We start from the raw sequence: 19,268 nt of genomic DNA, 5'->3' as shown, positions 1-19,268 counted from the left end.
ACCTAAACCGGTAAAAACGGAACCCTACAAGTCTCACTTTCTTGACCGTCTATCGGTCTACCCAAACTTTAAAACCCGCTTACCTCCAGAACGGGTAGATATAATAAGCGGAAATGTATCGCACTTCTTGTGGTAACCGGTCCCTTGGTGGTGTAAAAAAGTGAGCTTCTATGTCAACGCAATCTAAAGATACGGCCGTTTATGAAAAAAAAATTTACGTGAAAGATCAAAAAATGGCTCCAAGAACTATGCGACCAAACTGCTTACGTCATCAGTCCCTAGCCCTATAACTACTTAAACCAACCTAACTTAACACACATCCACGCCCGGGGAAGGATTCGAAGATTCGAACTGACGGCGCAAGCAGACGTGCGATCCGCGATATGACGCCGTTGAAAGCACGGCTAACCCGCGCCGGAAAGCTGTTAATATCATCTGATGTTGCTAACAAGTTATTTACTTCTGGTGAATGATTTTCTGCGCAGTTCATTTAAGATAGAATAACTAAAATATATTTGATGTTACGGAAGACGAAGGGTGCCTAATTCATTTCCCTCTCCTTACTTATTATGTTACATTCGCAATCTGAGCATACGTATTATCCATAACCACACTTTAGCGCCACACAGATACGTGAATGAAACACATTGGAGTACAGTTTTAGACATAAAAACTGACCGCCGGCCGCCTGCCACAGAGACTAAGTCCGAGTCTATTCACTTAAAGTAGCCAATAAAACTGACCGGCCATCTGCACAATCTGGCAACACTGTAAGATGCGGAAGCGTTAGGAGGAAGTGTTGTCTACTTCCGAGATGTTCTCGGATTGTGTGAGCCCGTGGTCTAGTGCTAGCCGGCACGGTAGCTCAGCGTGTTCGGTCAGAGAGCCGGTTGGCCTCTGTAATAAAAAAACTGAGTGGAAGGATCAACCACCGAACTTGAACAGGATGTCCTGCGACGTCCGCAATGACCAAACACAACGATCGATAATGAACAATAAAAAAAAAGAAAAGAAAAAATGGTAATCGTCATGCATTCTAAGCTTATGGTCTCCTGTTTGTGTCCAACAATTTTTTTTTTCCACATTTCGGTCTAAAGTTATGATTCTGATTGAGCATCGAAGATAATTCGCTTAACATTCTACCCACCAGCAATGACAAGTATTCTAGAAACAACTCCGCAGTACAGCTCGTGGCTGCGCCGCGATCATAACAGCTTACGCTCGAGCGTTTCCAAACAATGCAGCGGCTACCGGCCACCGGCCAGACGCCACCCGCCGCCTTAAATCCGGCGCCGCCCATGTGAACGCGGCGCCACGCTGTCAGTGTATGTATCAACTGTCATTTTCGAATTTGAAGTTCTAGTTATCATCTTGCAGTTAAACATTCGATTTTGCATACTTGAAAATCATGAACTACAGTTAAGCATGTAAAATTGAGTCGCAAGTGGAAAAAGGTGTAACACCTGGAACACAACGTTTATTTTTGGTATAACAGAGGGGTGAATGCAGAGGAGGCAGCTAGAAAGATTTGAACTATGTTTAGAGCGAGTGCTTTTGGTAAAAATACGCCAGAAAAAGATATTCGTGTTTCAACAAAGATCGTTCTGGCATGAATGATTTTCCACATTAAGGAAGTCTCGACTACTGATATATGTGATAGATTACCATTTAACCATCATGCGACATTTGCATTCAACAGGCAAAGTTCAGAAGTCTGGTGTAGGAGTACTGCATGCTCTAATTCGAAACAACAAAAATCAACGGAGTGACTATTATTGAACGTCATCAGGTCACTCATCGAGCATTCCTTTCGGTCGGAGTGTAAGAAAATCGAGCAACAAAACTACATCACCTGTGCTACTGTATGATAACGCACTATGTTGATTTGAGAAACTAAACAATCCAGGAGATTGATAGAAAAGTCGTCTGTCAGGCACTTGTATTGATAGGGAAGTCCTCTCTCAAGCACTTGTCCCTCTCGTCATATATTTGTAAAATTTTACCTTTCCCGCTCTTGATCGATCAACCGTCAAGGCAATTCATTTCTAGACGGAAATACTCTTAAAACTACTCTGGTTTAATGACATCGTTAGAACCAGTAGGCTTCTACAGGCGTAGAATTTGTAAACAACTTTAGCATTGTCAGATCGTTTTAGATATCGTGAAAGAAAATTCTGCTGCTGATTAATTTCTCTTTGATAATTACTGTTGCGTTTAGTAAACTAATGGAAAATGCAATTAAAATATTCACTGTACTAATATAAATTAAATTCAGCTTACTACAGAAACATCACGACGGCAGTCTATCTTAATAAAGCATTATGTGTCTGTGAGACGATCGAACCTATTTTAACACGAATTAGTAGGATATTACCAACTTTTGACTTCGAAAAGATCTGTATTTATTTCATTTCCTGTACCATTCGCAAGTATTATGAAAATGTGACATTTCATAGATAAAATTATGTATTCACAACAACAAAAAATATGTCGGTAGAAAACAAAAGTGGCATTATGAATTTGGCAGTACCGTAAGGTTTTTGCTCTGACACTAAGAGTTACTGAAAGTAGCAAGACGAATTTTGCTCGAGCGTTGTCTTACGATTCCCTTATTGAGTTTTTATCAGCCTGCTTGTAGCTGTGCTACAAAAGAATTAAAAATCTGGCTTTCAGCGAGTCGCGAATGGCGAACGAAAGCAGCTTGCACCTGTTAGCTAAGCATGTTACCTGGGAACTGGTTTTTTCCTAAACTGGGAAGACGTCCTTTTGTGGTTGAATTGTTGGCAAATGTCAGTCAGACGTGTGCCGTTGGTCTAAGTGTTACGGTGTGTTGAATTTGTGCCAATGATTTTTCTACAGGTTTCTTCTGTCCCAAATAGAGAGTTGAAGTATCCCACTAGTATTTTCACGTCATCCTGGTGAATTTTGCTCATAGTATTTTCGAGTATGTTCCAAAATTTTTCGACATTTTCGGAGTTTTTCTTATTTTCGATGTTGGTGGGGACACGTGCATTGATGAGTGTATATTTTTTACTGTGGCTCTGAATGAGCATAGTCATAAGTCGCTTGTTGATGGGCCGGCGACGGTGGCCGAGCGGTTCTAGACGCTTCAGTTCGGAACCGCGCGACTGCTACGGTCGATGGTTCGAATCCAGCCTCGGGCATGGAAGTGTGTGATGTCCTTAGGTTAAGTTAGGTTTAATTAGTTCTAAGTTCCAGGGGACTGATGACTTCCGGTGTTAAGTCCCATAGTGCTCAGAGTCATTTGAACCTTTTCAATGTTGATGGGTGTGATTTCTTTGACAGAGTTGATGATAGATCTGTGTTCGAGAAATGCAATGCCTAAGATTGGTACGCCTTTCGCTACCTTTTGTTGTATTTTGATTTTGAAGACGCAATGGTTTCCCTAATGCAAGGTTTCATTGTCAGTTAGTCGTGGTTCTTGAAGAGCAAGGATGAGAATTTTTTGTCGGTGGATTTCTTTTATGAGATTATTTAGTTTTCGTGTTTGGATCATTGTATCGATGTTTACTTTTAAATGTATGTTTCTTCCTTGTAGGGAAATTTACCAGAGATCTTCGATATTCTCTGCCGTGCTAACCTGGACTCCCCAGAATCCTAAAATCCAACTGTCGCCTGTCGACAGCCGGGTTGTGTACCACCTGGGGTAAAGTTGACTTTGCTTGCATAGTTCATGTTTGCTTGTGTTTCATTGGTTTGGCTTGGGTGATACGAGGACCGGACAGGACCAGAGGGTGTTGACGCCTTTGAAAGCAAATATTTTCAGCCAAGCTCATTGAGCTAAGAGACGGTGACCAGAGTAGCGGTGAATTTCACTCAGACGTGTCTGGATTTTGGGTTCAACGGATTTGGTAGCCGTTCAGGATTGTGTTAGTATTTGGTTCACCCCTAGTATTTGATTTCCTCGGTACCACCCATATGGGGGAGGGTTTCCCCTATCCGCCACATGCGATTATTATTATTATTATTATTATTATTGTCATTATGTCATCAGCAAATCCGATATGGTGTATCTTCCCACCACTGAAATAGATGTGTATTGTTCGATTCAGTATTTCCATCACATAAATGTGGGTTATAATTACGTTACATTGCTGCTAGAAGACATATTTCTCACTTTTTCTTAGCCAGTTGCTACCTGTTACTCCATCATAGGAATTTATGTGCGCAGCATTGTTGCAATACAGACGTTCAAATTATCCGATTTCTGTAATTTCGTTTCGATACCAGATAGTTCTAATCGGATTCAGCTAGGCAGTCTTAATGTCGATATCTGACTACGACTCTCATCATGTGATAGACTGGGCAAATCACATTCTTAATCGGACTGTTGAATATAGATCACTTATCTCTGACAGGGCCTGAATTCTTAAACACTGTGGAAAATAATAATCCAATGTGCTTATTACAAATACGTTATTTAAATATAAATACATGGACTAACGAGATAATAGTTTATTTACAGGAGCAGAGCCCCATCCATCATAGCAGAGCAGTGCGTGATTGGTTTCAGGCCCAAGAGAGGATAAAGCTGTTGCCGTTTGTTCCACGATCACCAAACATCAACCAGATAGAGAATATGTGGGGAGAGGTAACAAGGCCATTGCCACGTGGATCTACAAAAGTAAGCGACCTTTGGACAAATATAGAAAACATATGTTGGGAAGTAAACCATCACGCTACACTGTCGACGACTTAATGAAATCAATTCCCTAAGCCTTCCAGAAATCTTACGTAATGATCGTGGGTGGGTTGGTTACTAAAAGTATAAAAAAATGTTCAAATGTGTGTGAAGTCTTATGGGACTCAACTGCTAAGGTCATCAGTACCTAAGCTTACACACTATTTAACCTAAATTATCCTAAGGACAAACACACACACTCATGCCCGAGGGAGGACTCGAACCTCCGCCGGGATCAGCCACGCAGCCCATGACTGCAGCGCCCTAGACCGCTCGGCTAATCCCGCGCGGCTACTTAAAGTATACTCGTCCACAAAACCCATGTGGACAATTATCTGATAATCGGTCAAGATTTGCTTTGTGGCAGCTCTTTACCATACAAGACCATTTACTTTCAGGCTCCTCCTTACAATTCTTGCAGTGCAAGGTAATTGAAAAAACTCATCCACTCGACGCCAACTGAGGAACTGACTGGTGCATGTGTTGTTCAACACACAGTAGTTGTCAGCCTCACTAGAATCAATGACTATGTGTCTGTGTGTGTGTGTGTGTGTGTGTGTGTGTGTGTGTGTGTGTGTGTGTGTTTTCGTGTTCATGCACAATCTGAATCAATACTATTAACATTAGAGAGACAACCAACAATAAATAATTCATCAAATATGACTGTAAAGTATTTTAATGCGATGGGAAGTTACTAACTGAATTTTCACCCAACCCACGTCCTGCATATTACGTTAAGTAAGATGTATTAACTCCATAGTATCGTTAGCAGAGACAGTGCGCTCTTGTTGTCGAGGCTCGCGACAAGCGCAGCGATCAGCAGTGCCCAATGCCGCCGCGATTTGTTTATGTTGGCTGAGCGTGGACACTGCAGCAGACGCTTCGCCATAAACAGTCTCTGACCGCAGTGAGCGGATATCACTGCCTGCGTGTTCTTATAGTAACCAACGTGAGACTCTACTCACAGGAGCCATGGAGCAATTGCAATGGGTATCATGTCATTAGTCATCAGAATATTAACCAGTGATGAAATGTCCACTCTATATGAATCCCAAGAAAATTGGAACCTTCTCACAAAGGAATGTGAGGTGATATCAAAATTTATCCAACATACAAAAATTAACTGCAGGGCTTTCATGTATGCAGTAGTAGCACACAAGGAAATATTATGTCTTGGAAGCGTATATTTCATTTCTTCTTCTCATTTTAACGCCCTTGTTTTAGTATGAAGTGGGAAAATAAACACGAAAAACTCAAGTTCCTGAGAAGCATATAAGTCATTTCCTCTTCTCATATCATAACTTTTGTTTTAGTATGAGGTAAAAAAATAAACAGTTTAGGGTTCTGAAACATAATATGACACCAGATTCTTATCGTAGGCGCTATCGGAAACGCAAAAAGCAGGGAGCTGTCCATTGTTTTGTCCAAAAGTCTGTTTCCTTTCATGCATTACTCACGTTAGGAGATTCTTATTTAAGGACTTGTGGGCATCAAGTTCTTCAGCAGAACAAGCCTTATGTTATTGTGCTAATTACGGTATGGAAAAAATGCAACAAAGACGAGTTCCCCTGGAGCACATGTCTGTATTCAGCAATGACCGCCAGCTGCCACAACACTTCACAGAATCCTTGCGGCGGGCAACACAACTGTGCGTGCACTTCAGACTTCATTCAGTAAGACGTCAGGAGATGAATGGAAACGTCAAATTAACGTTTCTTTCCGAGTCGTATTCAACCCAGAATGAGGTGTTATTAAGGTAGTTGAACGTTCTAGCAATTACACTTATATAATTCCAATATGAGTATTCAGATAGCCAAAAGAACCCGTTAGTGCGAAACCATCTGGAACTGCATTAACATCAAACTGCAAGAACTTGAGACAATACGTGGACTCTTCTCTTTGCTAGATGACCTATTACTGATATTTAGGATTCTCACCTGCCTAGGCGTAATGGAAACGGAACTTCAGAGGCGCTTTCCGCTATTCTTGACAAACATGAGAAACTTGTAATCACTGCGAGTTACAACTGCGTGATGATAATGGTTCAGGTTGTCAGTAGTTGTGGTGGTGTTATGCTGTCAAACTGCTTACAGCAACGTTAACGGTGGCGCACGTAATTTAGCGCTGACTACCTACCTAAGTAAAGATAGTGTTGTGGCGTCGTCGCTTGTCTTTATTTGGCCTCAGCTTGAGTAATCCGATTTAACGAACATAGTTCTACATTCGCGGGCTGCTAATGATACAGTATGACTACAGAGATCATCGTGCGGGTATTACATTAATTCTGCAATGAATTGCTTAAAAAATGTTACCCTCAGCTATGCAGCTGGAATGACTCATTACACAGGTACTCTATGTTGCACTTGGTTAAGTGATCAGTTCGCTGCAATCCTGCTTCTTCTGTTTGTAAATGCTTGTATACGTCAAATATGGTTCAAATGGTTCTGAGTGCTATGGGACTTAACATCTGAGGTGGTCAGTCCGCTAGAACTTAGAACTACTTAAACCTAACTAACCTAAGGACATCAGACACATCCATGTCGGAGACTGGAGTCGAACCTGAGACCGTAGCTCTCGCGCGGTTCCAGACTGTAGCGCCTAGAACCGCTCGGCCACCCTGGCCGGCATACTTGTATACTGACCACTCGTTATTTGACTAAATATGAACTACAATCTAATTCGCATGTATATGGCATGGGTTAGCTCCGGCACGAAGGTATGACTAAGGACTGGCTTCCGTTGGAGTCCCGTTATTTTGATGGCAAGACTAATGTTCGCAAATCACCTCTGTTGCCTCAAAAAACAATTGCATCTTAAATATCGAAGGACCGACGTCCGCACTGTCACAGCGCGTTGAAATACAGCAACGACAGCAGATGAAAATTTGTGACCGACTGAGCTTCGAACCTAGACCTGCTGCTTACTAGACAGACGTTTTGACCACTGCACTATTACTTTTTTTTTAAGTTTGAGAAGAATTTCAGCACCAGGTAGGCGGAGGCAAAGAGGGCAGGGGTCGAAAATCCGAGGCCTGGCCACAGTGCCTCCCCCATACCTGTCACTGAGCAGCTGCATTATTCACATGTATTCCATGTTTGCACTCATATATTCCTTTAAATTGTTGAACAAAATTGAAGTAGTAATTAAGGTAAAATAAATTACAGATTGTCGCCTCCAATCGGGTGCGATCCTTGTGGAACATAACTTATAACAGTGAACAGGGTGACGGAAAAATAAATAACAAACATTCATTCAGAAATATATTCACAATTTAAGTTATTATGCACTGGATGCATATGAAATCTGTAAGGAAGCCATATATTTTTCAACAAATGGAAGAAGTTTCGGAGCCGAAGGGGGTTTGCCAAATTAGAACAGTTGTGATTTAAGAACCGACGTAAAAGAATATTCCAGGAATAAAAAAAAGTGAAAGAATAATATTCTGCTTCTAATCAATAAAACAGTCCATCTCTTTGTAGCCCACATAAAGCAATAGATAAAAATTTTTTAAAACATTCCTTATATTTGTTATTCTTCTTCAGCTTAAAATGTTCTTCTGCAATATAAAACATGCACTCTTCTAAGTTCTAAGTTTTGTTTATTACGACATACAACACAAACTGTCCCAGAAGCCACGAATAACTGTTATTCTTTGCGGACGGGTAACATTTCCAGTCAGGTTTAAAGCTTCAGTTATCGGTACATGACTTTCTGCGGTTCTGTGGATAGTGCTAATTTCTCCCTAGAACAGAAAACTTTAGATGAGCCGCGGAGACCCAAATAATTATACAGGAAGTTTCAGGAGGAATAATAAATATTGTAGGAGGTGGTAGTATAGACAAGTTGCAGAAAAAATGCCATATTACATGTGTCCAATTTTTATTTCGTACATAGAGCTGGGTTCAATGCATTTATGTTTCGTATGTTGGTCCTTACAGGTCCCAGTTGTCTACATTTCCTTGAAAATGACTTCCAGCGTTATTGGAAGAGGTTTATTTGGCTACAGGAATGCCTATGTTCCTCCAGCATGACGGGGCTCCTGCAAATTCTAGGCGTCAGGTGACACATTATCCAAACCTAACATTTTCTGGAAGAGGGATCATTAGATATGGGCACTTTTCTTGGCCTTCAAGGTCCCTGGACGTTCTATCTTTGGATTTTTGCCTGTGGGGATGGTTAAAGGCGAAGTCTACAAAGAAAAAGTAAACCCAAGAGCCGATTTGATCGTTCGGATTATGAATAGTGCAGCCCTCATAAAAGAACGCAAAGACGACCTCAGAAGATCTAGACGTGGTGTTATCAAGAGAAGTCAAATGTGCATTGAAGTTGGGGGGAAATTTTTGAAAATCAACTTTGAACGTCCTCATTTGCCTTTGATTTGAGTTTGTTAGGGTTACGTACACTCTTTGCCATAAAACTCGACCGGCGGCCGGCCGCTTCAGAGGCTAAGTCCGCGCCGATCGCGACATGGGACAAAAAAACTGGCCAACTCGCTAATTCTCTAAGTCCGGTTATCTGCACAATCTGGCAACACTGTAGACTGCGGCACTTCCTGGAGGAAAACTTGTCCCAAGATAGAGAGACTGTAGGCTGATTACGCCTGTGGTCTAGCGGTAGCGTGCGTTGTTTTTGTTCATAATGTCAGTGGATCGAGAGCAGCTGGCATAAAATATTTTTATAGCCTCTTCTGTCTGAATGCTGAAGACGTGAATGTAATGGTAGCGCAGATTCAATCTATTTCGCTTTGTGACACACCGATATCAAAATTTTATCTAGTAACGATTTTGCGGCAGATTTCCTGCAGACTGTCCTCCTCTGGACGCCGTATGCGGCAAAGCTCCGGGATCCATTTGCTGGCTACTGGCAGCGCCCGTGGCGACAGCAGCGGCGCTGCACTTCCCCGTTCTTTATCGAAAGCGCCTGCTACCGCTCATCGCTTTTGATGATTTAAAACGCTTTATTATTAAATGTTGCTCCACAGAAAATTTCTACAATTTCCATTCACGCTCAAAAGCAACGGAGACAGACGCCCTGATTAGTAGGCGGGTAATCGGCAAGAGCTGAGTATGGCCCGAAATTAATTTTATAGACTGGGACGAAATTAAACCACCTCACTACATTCGATGAATTTATAAATGCTTCATACCTCGTTTCTTTTCCTTTCAAACGTAATTATTTGTGCAACTTTTGGTCAATGTTTGGATGTTTTCGTCAAGCCAGAGTGAGCGTCTGTGGTGTAAAGTGTATTACAGTTCTTGTTTCATTCCTTATGGTAAGTCTATGCGATAAACTGTGTGAATACCTTGCAATGCATGCTCTGTAGATGTGCAGGCACACTGCACATTTGGAGTTCCATGTACGGGTTCATGAAGTATTTATTGTTGATCGGAAGTGAAAGTTAAGGTCATCAGATTTCAACCAGAAAAATTTGTCGTTTTGAAGGTTTCAGAGAACGGAAAGGAATTGCTAACGCCGGTGTTAGAAAACGTCTACAGTTAAATGCTATTGCAAAAATTTAGAAGATGGGAACTATATTAATGAACAGGTGCACTTCATAAACAACCTTCCGACATGTTAGACCTATATGACGAACAAAGCTCAAATTTATATCGTTGACAGTCGGTTTGAATCTTTTCAGGACCTATTTTACAGTGAAGCGCCTTGGAATTTGCAAAGCAGAAATCCATGATATTAACTTAATTTACTAAGTCGAAATCGGACGAAGATTGATGTTTAAAGGCATTCTTCAGATTTCGCATAAGAAATTTTTACTAGCAGTTTGCAACTCCATTAATTAAAATGAAAAATAAAAGGTTGTAGTCAGCGGCTTCTACCGTGATTCGAACTTATAGTACAAGCACTGCAACGCACAAGGGAACCTCTGCGCTAACGACACACTGGCGGCCAGAGGCGGACTATAGTCACTGCGATGTTGCCTGAGCCTCAAAACGCAACCTTAAACACACAAACAGAGGAGGTGGAGATTACTGTTTTAACATCCCGTCGACCACGATGGCATTAGAGACGGAGCACAAGCTCGGATTAGGGAAGGATGGGGAAGGAAATCGGCCGTGCCCTTCCTAAGGAACCATCCCGGCATTTTCCTGAAGCGATTTAGGGAAATCATTGAAAACCTAAATCAGGATGGCCGGGCGCGGGATTGCACCGTCGTCCTCCCGAATGCACACACAAACAGGTGTTACTTATGTGAAGAACGCCGTTCTTGGAGTCCAGAAATTAAATATACTTTCTAATTGTGTCATCTTGCAGTGGATTATATCGTACAAGTCTTCGATGTGGAAAACGAATGTCAAGTGAATTTAGCGAGGTAACGCCGACCTACACCCGGAAGTAAATGCACTATCAGAGTGTTGACAAATACTTGCTACGACGCTGCCATTTCTCGGCTCTCTGACGAGGCAGCTCTTCAGCTTGCCGTGATTCTCCGATACGGTTCTTCAGAGTGGAGACGCGCGCGCACGTTTGGTTTTTATGCGGCGTTCTCCCCTGATGGTTTCTGACGTCGCCTTATGGGCTATGTATACATATGAGACATTCAATTATCATTAATCCAGAATGATACAAGTTTCAGCTTCCGGCGTGGAAGAAGGCTGTTGACGCCGACATTATATCATTTCAAAGTAGGGAAAGCAAAACGGATCATTCAATGTTTCTCATTCAACATAAAGCATGTGAGATAAATTTCCGTAACGTTCATAATCATCTAAAAATACAAACGAAGTAAAAATACACCGGAAGCTTATTCGAATTGAATATAATGTAAGATACCAAACGCTTTGCACCTCGATGTCGAATTTGTCCACTTGCAATCGTTTGCAGCATGCACATAGAATGTCATGATTACCACGAGAATGAAGAAATATGTTGGTAAGGATGGAAGCAAGAAGAGACGCAGTCAACAAATATTCTATTCCTCATGGCATTCATTTCATTTGACACGTAAGAAGAGGTAAAGCGGGAATTTACTTTCGTTAACACGAAAGATATGCCGCACATATTGATAACGAGGAAGTCTGCGTCTTCATACGTTTCCTCCTTGAAATCTGTATGCTCTATTATATACTAAGTAGCCCGATCATTGTTTCAGTAATGTTACCCTCTTGTTTGACCCCGTAACGATGAACAGATTCCAAATGCATGTCTCTGCGTGAAAGTATCTGTTCGAACCCTTCCTGGGTTGTTTTTTGTGTTTTATTGCTTGGAATTCCTGAAGCAGACCACTGTGCCTTCCCCCCTCGTGGGTTAGGTCTCAAAACTAAACCGCTTTGTATCCAATGGCATAATTTATTCATACAGCATCAGCATAAGACTCTTCCGAGTGAGAGAATGACAATAACAATCGTAACAAGAACAAGCAAATAATGAATGATGTTTATTCCAACGCAGAACGAGAATGGCTTTAAATATAAAAATCTATATCTATATCCATATCTATTGATCTTTGAGTTGGCACAATGCAAATATATTCTTAGCGTTTAGTTACTGAATTTAGTTCTGGATGTTTGCAGAGAAAAGGAAAAGTCGGTACTTCTCGCTAGTGTAATATAATGTGAACACGACTCAAGCAGGTCCTCAAGCAGGCACTGCTGCATTCTGTTCCCTGACATTGCTCTGATGACGGTTAATGCAGATAGTTCCGATTATGAAATACAAAACGTATTGCAGGTTAGTTCCTAGGATAGTAACATTGAATTTGCGTTGTAGATGGCACATGAACGTGATGACTATCCATATTACTCATCAATATAAAAAGACAATATTTTGGGAATTTAGTAGGATTACTCAAAATGAATTCTGAAATTGGGTGACTGACCGCACAGGTGCTAAACGTCGTCAAGAGTATACGATGTCCTAATCGCATTAGGAATATGAAGATCGTCTTCGACAGCTCGCAACTTTCACATTGCTATCTCTACCCTACTCCAGTTAGCTCTCGGTGGAGTTGCACTACGTTGCCGATGTTATGGAAGGCCTTCAAACCGACAACAGACCATATATTGAAAAATACAAGCGAATTCTCTTGCAGCGTAAGCTTATTGTAACTAATCTAAAAATTATTGGAGAGGAACATTGTCCTATTCAAAAAAAGTAAAATGTTACACACTATTGACGTCAAACGGACATTATCTATGTCCTGTCTTGTGTCCTACTCATCTATAATATCAAGTGTACTATGAAAATGGTTATATATAATGGATTATAAGGTAATGCATTGATACCAGATGGTGGGGGCCGGCCGATGTGGCCGTGCGGTTCTAGGCGCTTCAGTCTGGAACCGCGTGACCGCTACAGTCGCAGGTTCGAATCCTGCCTCGGGCATGGATTTGTGTGATGTCCTTAGGTTAGTTAGGTTTAAGTAGTTCTAAGTTCTAGGGGACTGATGACCTTACAAGTTAAGTCCCATAGTGCTCAGAGCCATTTGAACCATTTGAACTATTTAACACAAAATGACATTAAAAATTTAAGTTCTTCACAAGCAGCTAGTTGAGAATATGTATGAACATTAAATGACACGACGAACCGTCTTGTTCTGCATATGTATTCAAACCCAGCTCATGCAGACTAAGCAAAGATTTCGTGACTGACGGAAACTAACAGTCATTCCTGATTAGGCATACAGAGAGTGATATACCTCGATTTTAGACAGTATCAGTTAGCAAATATCAACTTTAAATTGCATAACGCAAACACTTTTAACAGACGTGAATTCCTACCCAGCATCTATTGTCCCTTTTAACGAACTACGAGAGATGTTAAATATTGCTTCTTCACAAGTAACTTACTTGAAATGCCGTGAGGTAAAGCTGTGTGTTGGACACGGATTCGAATCCGGAACCTAATCGGATTGCCATCGAAGCACAGTCAAATGTGACATATCGGAATTTCGCGGCAGTAACTAGATGTTTTAACTGAAATGACGAGACGAAACATTAATTTTTTCCTTTCCAGGACTCCAACCCGGCACCTATCGCTGTTATACTCTAGAGAAAACTAACGTTAAGTATGGGTTTGTTGCACCAGCAGTGACATGTGAGCATGTTTGAACTGAAATAATATGACGAAGAGTTCAGCGCTCACTGGGAATAGAGCCCCACACATATCGTTGTTGACTACACACAAAGAGACGTCAGCTACCGAATTTTTCTCCACCAGCTGCTCAGAATAGCATCTTGAACTTACAGTCATCTCGCAAATAGTTCTGTGTCTCACTGGGAGTTAAAAACGTCGGATATCGTTAGTGTTGACAGCGAATGAAAATACATTAAAAATCAAAATTATTATCCACCAGCAGATAGGTGTTCTCATGCTAGAGCTTGATGATACATAATTAAATCTTTAGTGCCGGGCCAGGATTCGATCCCATTCACGCATAATATGTGAAGGTGTTGAGGAATCTGCAGTTTTGAACAAACAACAAATTGTAGTCGAGCTGTATTGCCACGAAGGGATCAAATATCGCGTTAAGGGCGGTCTGAGTTGCATTCCCAGTTCAGAACCAATTTTATCGACATACAGAAGCCCAAATAAAAGATGGAATAAGTGTCCTGTGACCATACATAGCGTCTGTGTCGTCACTTGAAATAAATAACTAGTATAAGAAAGGTTACTGGTGATAGAGTTTCTACATGTCGCCACTCCAGACTTTATTGTGGTTCAACCTACCGTCTACTTGGTAAAGAAGGAATATCATCTTTAATGTGAATTTTCAGACCACGCAGCCATTATATGTCCTTCACTTGGTGTAGCCAGGAGAGAATGGAATCTGTCTCTCCCTATCTAAAATCATTGACAGAAGTGGGAATCGAACCCAGACCATAGGTATAACAACAGACCACGAAATCCTCTTCTCTGCGAGTCATTTTTCTATCGTAACGCAGTTGCGCCACACTGGATGAGAATTCTGACACACAGGCTCCCTGTAGTAATTTGCAGCATGTTCAGTAAATTCATTTACTTGGTTGACCGAATCACCATGAACTAGCTGCCTCGGCTACCCAGTGCATACATTCGACTATTTTGTAATCACAGAAATAAAATCACGTTACTGCCACCTACACACAACTGCCAACATTGTAGGATGCAGAAGTTTAAATAGGAAGTGTTCCTTTCCACTTGAGCTATTCTATTGCGCTATCTGTTACTAGAAAACGTCGTTCAGTCCAAAAGAAAAGCTGTAACTGGTTGTCTCTCAGAAGTCAAGACCTGGCCATATGCATAATCTCACAGTGCTGTGGAATCCAAAAGTTCTGGAGGAATAGTTGCCGAGCTCTGGAGCTGTTGTAGCTACGTGTCAGCTTGTAGCATAGATAAGATGTCGCGAGTTCGAATACATTCAGTGCTACATTTTTTAAAACGCAATTCTGCTCTCTGCTGAAGTTATCAATCTAATGGAACTTTGAACATAATTCCCTTCACTTCTCAACCCAAAGTAGTCGCATGTGGAAAAAGGACTAACTACTGTGACATTTTGTTCTATTCAGGTTTAATAGACAGCAGGCAGCAGATGCATCTCGAAGATGTGCAGGGAGAGCGCATCGTGCCATAATATGTCAGAAAAGTATTTTCTACATTAGCCGTCGTGTGGTTGTGATATTTGACTCTTCTTCAAACTTTGATTGACAGCTTTAACTCAGAACAAATTTTCTACATGCATGTAATCAATAAACTGCATGTGCATTGTCAGACTGTCATAGGTAACATCAGAGAATTCGCATATATCGTTGATGATTAATTTCTCTCTCATATTTACTATTGTTTTAACAACACTAAAGGAAACCTTACGAAAATTGTGCACTGTATTATAAGAAATGAAATAAAACTAACCATGATAACCTTACGACGAAAGTATCTGTACACAAGCATGCCTCTATCGACACGAATTAATAAAATTCTACTCACTTAGATTTTGATTGGGTCTGTGTTTAATTGGTATGCTGTGTCATACTCAAGAGGTATGCAAATGTGGCATTTCATAAATATAGTTACGTATTCCTAGAAACCCAAAATTCGCTTGTCAGCAGCGGAAAGAGGCGTTACCTGTTGTGCAGCATTGTAAGTTTTTCAACATTGCACTATGAGCTGAAAGTATTTTCTTGCGATTTCCTTATTGATGTTTGATCTGACTGCTTGTAGCTCTTTCACAGAAGGGATAAAAACGTTTCAGTCAGTGAGACTGGAACTGCGAACCGTAACAGACGCTATTTCACAGGTCAGCACGTTACCACAGAGCTGGCGAGGAGGTATGGGTCTTAGCTTCCTATTACGACGGCAATAGTAACTAGAACTCGTAAACCGCTATTTAAAGGTCGAGATTAGTTGCGATTTCCACCTGCAACGACTTTCCTGGGCTGAAAACCGTAAATTTTCAATCTTTTGGTACCCTTCAAGCTATAATAACTCAGATTATTCAATGGAAATGACAGGTAAAATCAAGTGAACTTTGAGGCTTAATTCCGTGCACACCAGGAAGTAACTCGTCGATCACAGAGTTGCCAAACATACGTTGCCTTGTTGCCAAATCTCAGTTACAGTACCAGCAGGAAGAAGACGAACCGATGTGATCCTACAGCGGTCTGGGAAGTGACCATAGCTGGTGTCTCCAAGTCGCGGCTGCTACGGCCTGGAATACGTAATGCGTCTGATTCGCTTTCTGTAACTAGGTTTAGGGACTGGAGCGTAGTTACTAATAATACTCAGAACTGACTGCAAACTGAGCATCATAAATCAGTAACTCTCATTATTGTTTCTATATTTCTTTCGTAAGTGCACTCAAAACTAAGAAAGTAATTCACAGGCGTTTTCGTGCCTCGCCGATAGTCGAGCACAACATACAAATAAAAATAAAAAAGAATGTGTGTGTGTGTGTGTGTGTGTGTGTGTGTGTGTGTGTGTGTGTGTGAGAGAGAGAGAGAGAGAGAGAGAGAGAGAGAGAGAGAGAGAGAGATAAAAAGCAATGAGAGAGAGTGTAAAAAATTGTTGTAAAGAAATTGAATCAGACGACCATTTCGAGTGAGTACCGTGAAGATCAGGAATCCGGTAGAATATCAAATCTCCGACATCGCTGCTGCCGCAAAAAGATCCTTCAAATACGGAGCCAACGACGATTGAAGAGAATCGTTCAGCGTGACAGAAGAGCAACCCTTACGCATATTGCTACACATTTCAGTGCTGGGTCATCAACAAGTGTCAGCGTGCGAACCATGCAACGAAACATCATGGGCACGGGCTTTCGCCGCCGAAGGTCCTCTCGTGTACCCTTGATGACTGCATGACACAAAGCGTTACGCCTTGCCTGGGCCCGTCAACATCATCATTGGACTGTTGACGACTGGAAACGCGTTGTCTGGTGGGACGAGTCTCGTTTCAAATTGTATCAATCGGATGGACGCGTTCGAGTATGGAGACATCATCATGAATCCATAGACCCTGCATGTCAGCAGGGGCTCTTCAACTTGTTGGAGACTCTGCAATGATGTGGGGCGTGTGCAGTTGGAATGACACAGGATCCTTGATAAGTCTAGATACGACTCTGACAGGTGACACATACATAAGCACCCCACACGTCCAGAATTGCCACAGAGTGGCTCCAGGTATACTATTCTGAGTTTAAACACTTTCACTAGCCACCAAACTCCCCAGTAGTGAACATTATGGAGCAAATCTGGGATATCTTGCACCATTCTGTTCAGAAGAAATCTCCACTCCCTCGTTCATGAACAACCCAGCAGGATTCATGGTGTCAGTTCCTCCAGCACTACTTCAGACACTAGTCGAGTCCACTCCACCTCGTGCTGCGGCACTTCTGCATGATCGCGGGGGCCCTACACTATATTAGGCAGGTGTACCAGTTTCTTTAGCTCTTCAGTGTAGGAAAAATTGTGGCTTTGGCTGAAATTTTTTTTAGTTAGAATTAACACGTAGAGAAGTTGTTGGGAGCGCACTGTCTTCTTTCTCTTCCCTATACTTCACGTTGCACTTTGACACAGTACACTCCAGCAGACTGTTGACTTCATAAGCAGGGAGAGCGGATGGTCGGCGACTTCAAGAAAGAGACAGGCGAAGGCAATATCTGCAACCAGATCGGTAGCAATCGTATTCCTGTTGACCTCCACATACACATTTGAAGTCATCTCATGTACTCATGATTATGACGAGATTGCACAGCAGCTTCGGTGGATTAGGTGGCAATTACGTTAGAGCTTTGATAGATACATGTAAATTAATGCAGGCTTATCACGACTGAATACACAATTAGAATTATATTAATACCTTCAGCTGCTGACGGGCGTTGATACGTATCAACGGGGACAGGTGAAAATGTGTTCCCCGACCGGGACTCGAATCCGGGATCTCCTGCTTACGTGGCAGACGCTTTATCCATCTGAGCCATCGAGGGCACAGAGGATAGTGCGACTGCAGGGACTATCTCGCGCATTCCTCCCGCGAGACCCACATTCTCACCTTTTATGCCCACACACTACATTCGTAGTGTCCCACCCTCCCACACTCATTACTCGTGGAAGACATTCTTACCAAGTCCCGTAAGAGTACGGAGAATATGTGTGCATCCGCACAGACGAAGGAGGTCATGGCCGGTATTTCCAGAACTATATATTCGGACATGTCCGAAAGAACAGACACCATATCCATATAAGTATACTTAATACACAGGCGTACTGCACGCGTAGTTCTCTTTCTTTCTTTCGATTAGGCAATCATTGTATTCACGTGATTTCATTTAGTTTATTGACTCTGTTATGAAGTTGTACATACATGCCGACGTCGCAAGCTGAAGATGAACAGATAGAGAAAGTGTATGAGGATATTGAAAGGGTAATGCAGTATGTAAAGGGGGACGAAAATCTAATAGTCATGGGCGACTGGAATGTAGTTGTAGGGGAAGGAGTAGAAGAAAAGGTTACAGGAGAATATGGGCTTGGGACAAGGAATGAAAGAGGAGAAAGACTAATTGAGTTCTATAACAAGTTTCAGCTAGTAATAGCGAATACCCTATTCAAGAATCACAAGAGGAGGAAGTATACTTGGAAAAGGCCGGGAGATACGGGAAGATTTCAATTAGATTACATCATGGTCAGACAGAGATTCCGAAAACAGATACTGGATTGTAAGGCGTACCCAGGAGCAGATATAGACTCAGATCACAATATAGTAGTGATGAAGAGTAGGCTGAAGTTCAAGACATTAGTCAGGAAGAATCAATACGCAAAGAAGTGGGATACGGAAGTACTAAGGAATGACGAGATACGTTTGAAGTTCTCTCACGCTATAGATACAGCAATAAGGAATAGCGCAGTAGGCAGTACAGTTGAAGAGGAATGGACATCTCTAAAAAGGGCCATCACAGAAGTTGGGAAGGAAAACAGGTACAAAGAAGGTAGCTGCGAAGAAACCATGGGTAACAGAAGAAATACTTCAGTTGATTGATGAAAGGAGGAAGTACAAACATGTTCCGAGAAAATCAGGAATACAGAAATACAAGTCGCTGAGGAATGAAATAAATAGGAAGTGCAGGGAAGCTAAGACG

The sequence above is a fragment of the Schistocerca cancellata genome, chromosome 3, assembly GCF_023864275.1.
Source record: "Schistocerca cancellata isolate TAMUIC-IGC-003103 chromosome 3, iqSchCanc2.1, whole genome shotgun sequence".
NCBI lineage: Eukaryota > Metazoa > Arthropoda > Insecta > Orthoptera > Acrididae > Schistocerca > Schistocerca cancellata.
This window is presented reverse-complemented; position numbering follows the sequence as displayed.